We start from the raw sequence: 4,865 nt of genomic DNA on the forward strand, positions 1-4,865 counted from the left end.
GCGGGGGCGGGACTTCTCGCAATCCCGCCCTTCTGTTGGCTGCCGCTGCCGCCCGTCCGCCAGCCCCCACCCCCGGCCTCCCCACCCCCCCGCCGCCGCCCCACCCGCTCGCTCCCGAAGTTTGTTCGGGAGCGCGAGCGCTGCCGAGGCACCGGCGGCGGGCGCCTGAACCAGCTCGGCAGGGCGGGCGGGCGCGCGACACACACTAATGAGCCGCCTTAAATATTGAGCGTCACGCGCGTGCCTCAGAGCCTGGCACTCGCCCGGGCGGGCGAGATGGAGCAGCACGCTCCCAGCATCAGCCTCCCAAGGTGCCTGGCACTGGCAGCCGCTTATCGCGCACACACACCCCGCACCGCCGGGGGAGGGAGGAGGGAGTGGGAACGGGGACGACGACAATGACTCCCAGCTCTGCAGGCACATGCAGGTCCCTGCAAGTTTCGCCATGCGAAGCACAGGGACTTCTCTGTCACCCCGTCTGCGAAGGAACAATTGCCGCCTCAGAAAGACAGGGTGGGAACATGCAACACAAAAACCTCAGCCATCCCCTGCTTCCCTCCGCCGCTCCGTTCCCCCTCTCCCCACCCCATCCAGCCCAGCCATCACCCCCTGCCGCTGCTCCCCCTCCCCTGCAAAACGCAGCGCGTTGCATTGCATTTACCCAGCGCGAGTGCCTGCAAACACGTGCAGCAGCCTCCGATGCTAAAGGAAAAAAAGTACCCAGCCTAGTGACAAGCCCCCTGCGCTGGGAGAGGGGAGGGAAAGGGGGTTATTATGGCAAATTGCAGCCTGTCACCCAATGCAAAACAAACCCCATCGCATGCTCCCTATTATCCCCCGCATAAACTCCTGGGAATCTAACCTCCGATGCAGGTTCCCCCCTTTGCTCGCAATGACCTCCTTTCTCTGCCCGTGTGTGTTTCTGCAGCAGCGGTTCCTGCGGAATGTGCTGCCCCTGAAACGCGATCGCGGCTCCTCTCTCTCTCTCGCTCGCTCGCTCTCTCCGCTCTGTCTCTCGCTCGCCCGCTCGCTCTCTCTCCTGGCTGCAAGCAGAGCCAGGAACACAACAACAACACAGCCTCCCCCCACCCCCTTCCCCAAACACATACACACTGAAGAGACCCAGCCAGGAGAGCCAGACGAGCCGGGGAGGGGGTGGAGGGAATCCCCAGCCAGCGGATTGATTGCACCAGTTACCTTCCCTAAGCCCCTCCGCGAGAGGCGAAAAAAGAAGATGAATACGGAGAGAATACCTTGTCTCCCCTCCTCCTCCTCCGCGGGGCTCCTCTTCTCACTCCAAAATACTAAAAGGTGGACGGGCAGATCAGACACACGCGTTCAGCTCTCGGCGGGGGAGGGGAGCCACGCGAGCAATTATCATTAATTTAGAAATTAAAACAGAAACCCACCCCAGACCTCCAGCCTCCCCGGTGCGGGCGGACGCAGATTGCGAGGACTGGTGCTAAGACACAGGACCTGATAACAGCTAATTGAAAGGTTAATCTACATAGGCTGTGACAGAAGAGGTCCCTCCCCACTTTTTTATCTGCTGTTGGCAAGTGGGAAATTGAGCTCCCCCCACCTTTTCTCCCTCAATAAAGAAAAAAAAAAAAAAAAAAAAAAAAAAAAGAGAGAGAGAAAGGGGGAAAGGCGATAAAGTTTGGGGGGCGGCGCGTCCCCTGGGCGGGAAGGCGGCTGCGGGGAATTGGGCAGCGGCGCCTCCCGGGGGCCCTGAGCCGCGCTCGGGGGAAAAAAAAAAGAGAGAGAGAAAGGGGGAAAGGCGATAAAGTTTGGGGGGCGGCGCGTCCCCTGGGCGGGAAGGCGGCTGCGGGGAATTGGGCAGCGGCGCCTCCCGGGGGCCCTGAGCCGCGCTCGGGGGTCGCGCTGGGCTTTCCGTCCCGCATGGGGCCATCGGGACTGCCTCGATGGAAGCCCCCCACAGGCAGCCCTTGGGGCTCCAACACTCCCCCGGGCCGGGGCAAGAGGGCTGTGCTTGAGCCACCTTAATCAGTCTGAGGGATGGAAGCAGCCAGAACAAATCACAGATGTTGTCCTCCCATGGAGTTTGTACATGTAACAAGATGTTACGAGGAATATGTATTAAATAACAAGGTGATAACACGTACGCGCTTAAAGCTCCGTTTTCTCCACGCTGTCTGGGCCAGTGCTGCCAAAGGCCTCTCACCGTGTCAAGGTTTTCAGCAATCACAGAACAAATATGCTGAGTTGGAAGGGACCCATTGGAACCATGGAGTCCTACTCCTGGGTTTTAATACTCCTTGTGATGGTTTTCTCACCTGTGGCCAGCAAACAGCACTTTTCACCCAAACATCACTTTTTACCCAAGCATGGCATGACAAAATACCATGGGATACATCCCCCAGGGTACCACACAAGGGAGGGAAAGGCAGAGTACCTACCTGAGCATCTACTCAAGCAGGCACAGCTAGACATTCCCCATTTTCCCAAACATGAAACATGATTGTTCCAGACATCTCCTCAACATCCTCTTTTCCATATCTTGTGGATGACATGTTGTGTTAGGGGCCTGCCTGCAAAGTTTACTAAAAATATCTGGTCCTGAATAAGAAAATATAAAAGTAAAACTCTAAAAAAATCTTCTTAAGAGTGGGTGGAAAATGACCTTCTACAATAAATTATGAAGGTCTTCCCTAGATGATGCACTGCCTGTAGACTAGTAAGGAAACAAAGTTTCCATTAAAAAAAAAAAAAAAAAACACACAAAAAAAAAATCCAACATTAAGATTTAGTGCAACTTCTTTCAGAGTCAGTTTCTGGAGATACTGTGTAAGGAAGCTCTTTGGTGATGTTTCAGAGCACTGTAAAATTGTATGACCTACTTACAGAAAGCTACTGGGTGAAAATAATATTCCAGCATGTATCTATCACACCATAACCATTGACTGAGGTTTTAGTCTTTTAACTGCCAAATGCAGCCTTTTAAACATAAAGAGGGAAATTGAAATGTGTAGTGACCTAATACTTGTTGGAGAATCCGTCAAGGTTCATGTATTATGCAGGACCTGGCAATGATTTAAAGTAGTTTTTAAATTATTGGATATGTTATAAATCATTTCAGCACAATTTGTAGCACAGCGTCACATTTTCAACTCTATTCTGAATGTTGTGTCAACATTTCCATCAGAAACTTTTTTTTTCTTTCCAGGAAATTTACAACTTGGTTAGTGGTAAAAACATAAAAATAATTTCTTGAAACTGAAACTTGGCATGGCCACATCCCAGTTCAGGAAACAAAACACTGGAGAAAACTCAATAATATGTTTGGCCATTTTGGAATTACGAGTGTGTCATGAAGACATAAGTAACAGCACAGAGAAAAATCATAAAAGTCTCTGGTTTAAATAATTCCATTCTTTATTCTCCATTTAACTCTTTTCCCAAAAATAAATTTTATAGGATGATATGTCATTGGGTGTTGTGTTCCAGTTTTTAACATATTCAAGAACCTTTTGTTTGCAGAAAGAGTCCTGTGGATCTTGACATTTACAGGTGTACCTGATATTATGTAAACCGTGAAGTTAAGCACATGAACTTCTTTATACATGAATCATCGTCCAGCAAACTCAGATCCACTGTCACTGTAAATTATACTATTTTCCAAAATTATATCTTCAAAAAAGCTACATCATGGCAATTTAGTGCAGTTCAGTTTGAGATAGTACATGTTGCACAGAGAAACCTAAGTACCTGGAGTGCTTTGGATCTAACTGAGAATGTCTATAAGCATTTTGGTTTGTCATCTAGATAAGAAATATTTTTGGTTTATTGTATGAAAATGCCCTCAAGCCCATATGAAAAATATCTATGGAAAAGTAATAAGCCCATCAAGGAAGTTAGTGCAAACAATAAAATTTATACTTTAGTATGTCTTTTATGGGCAGACTTTGTGGGATTTCTCTCCCATAACTCCTACAAACTGATGAAGTACCACTAATTCCCCCAAGGAGTAACAGGTGTCAAAACACTTACACTTTGAATACACCCATTCCACATGCTAAAATCATGTCCTTAATATTAAAAAAGAACATCTAAAATCAAAATAACTTTGCCATGTGTTCTTGTAGAAAAAATTATTTCACTATTTCACTACCACTTCACTTTGTTCTATTGTCACTTTGCTTCTATTATATTTTAAATAATCTTATTTACAGGATTTTCACCCCACACACACACCCATGGAAAAATACATATGATTGTACATCTACATTTTAGAGTATGTAGTAAGCATATGCTTCTCCTCAAAAGTCCTTAGAATTATTCTAAAAATGCACTAACACTGCTATTTTTTGATCACAAGTGAGAGAAAGCAAGAAGCTAAGGACTCTGCATGGTCTCAGTAAAATTCAGTTCTCAAAAATTGAAATCTGAAAATTGCTGTATGGCTGTGGTGTAAGACATGCTGGAGACTAGTGCTTAAATAAAGCCCAGACATGTGCAGAGCAAACTCACCAGCGTACAAAAAAGAACACCAAATTAGAGTTTGAACACTTGCTTGAAATCAGTAAGAAAATTCTTGTGCATGAAATTACTGCCATATTAAGAATTTCCCTGTGAGGGCTTTAATCACTGATGCAGTTCCACTAGAACTAGTGGGGCTGTTACATATTTAGAAACAATTATGTAGTTGTCCATGTTGGTATGGTGACAGATCCCTATTTATCTTTGGAGATGCTGGAGGGTAAAATCTTGGCACCCATCGCAGTCTGGCAAAACGTTCTATGACTTCAACCAAGCCAGGATGTTCCTTCTGTTATTACCACACACAACCACATATTTTACTACAGTCACCTGGAAATTTCATCCCCTGGCATATGCTGTTGAAA

At 47.1% G+C, this 4,865-nt stretch overlaps 1 protein-coding gene across 2 annotated transcripts in view; it reads right to left on the minus strand.

Annotated features, from left to right (window-relative positions):
- Positions 1–923, minus strand: part of KAT6B (lysine acetyltransferase 6B) — a 107,618-nt gene extending 106,695 nt beyond the window's left edge. Inside the window, exon 1 of one of the 2 annotated variants that reach the window (XM_041404717.1) lies at positions 863–923. The gene's annotated coding sequence lies outside the window, so the exon portion shown is untranslated. The remainder of the gene's footprint in view (positions 1–862) is intronic. The other variant, XM_041404716.1, reaches the window with a different exon arrangement.
- Between the last annotated feature and the right edge of the window lie 3,942 nt (positions 924–4,865).

Source organism: Onychostruthus taczanowskii, unplaced genomic scaffold (assembly GCF_017590055.1).
Source record: "Onychostruthus taczanowskii isolate IOZ18803 unplaced genomic scaffold, ASM1759005v1 scaffold22, whole genome shotgun sequence".
Lineage (NCBI taxonomy): Eukaryota > Metazoa > Chordata > Aves > Passeriformes > Passeridae > Onychostruthus > Onychostruthus taczanowskii.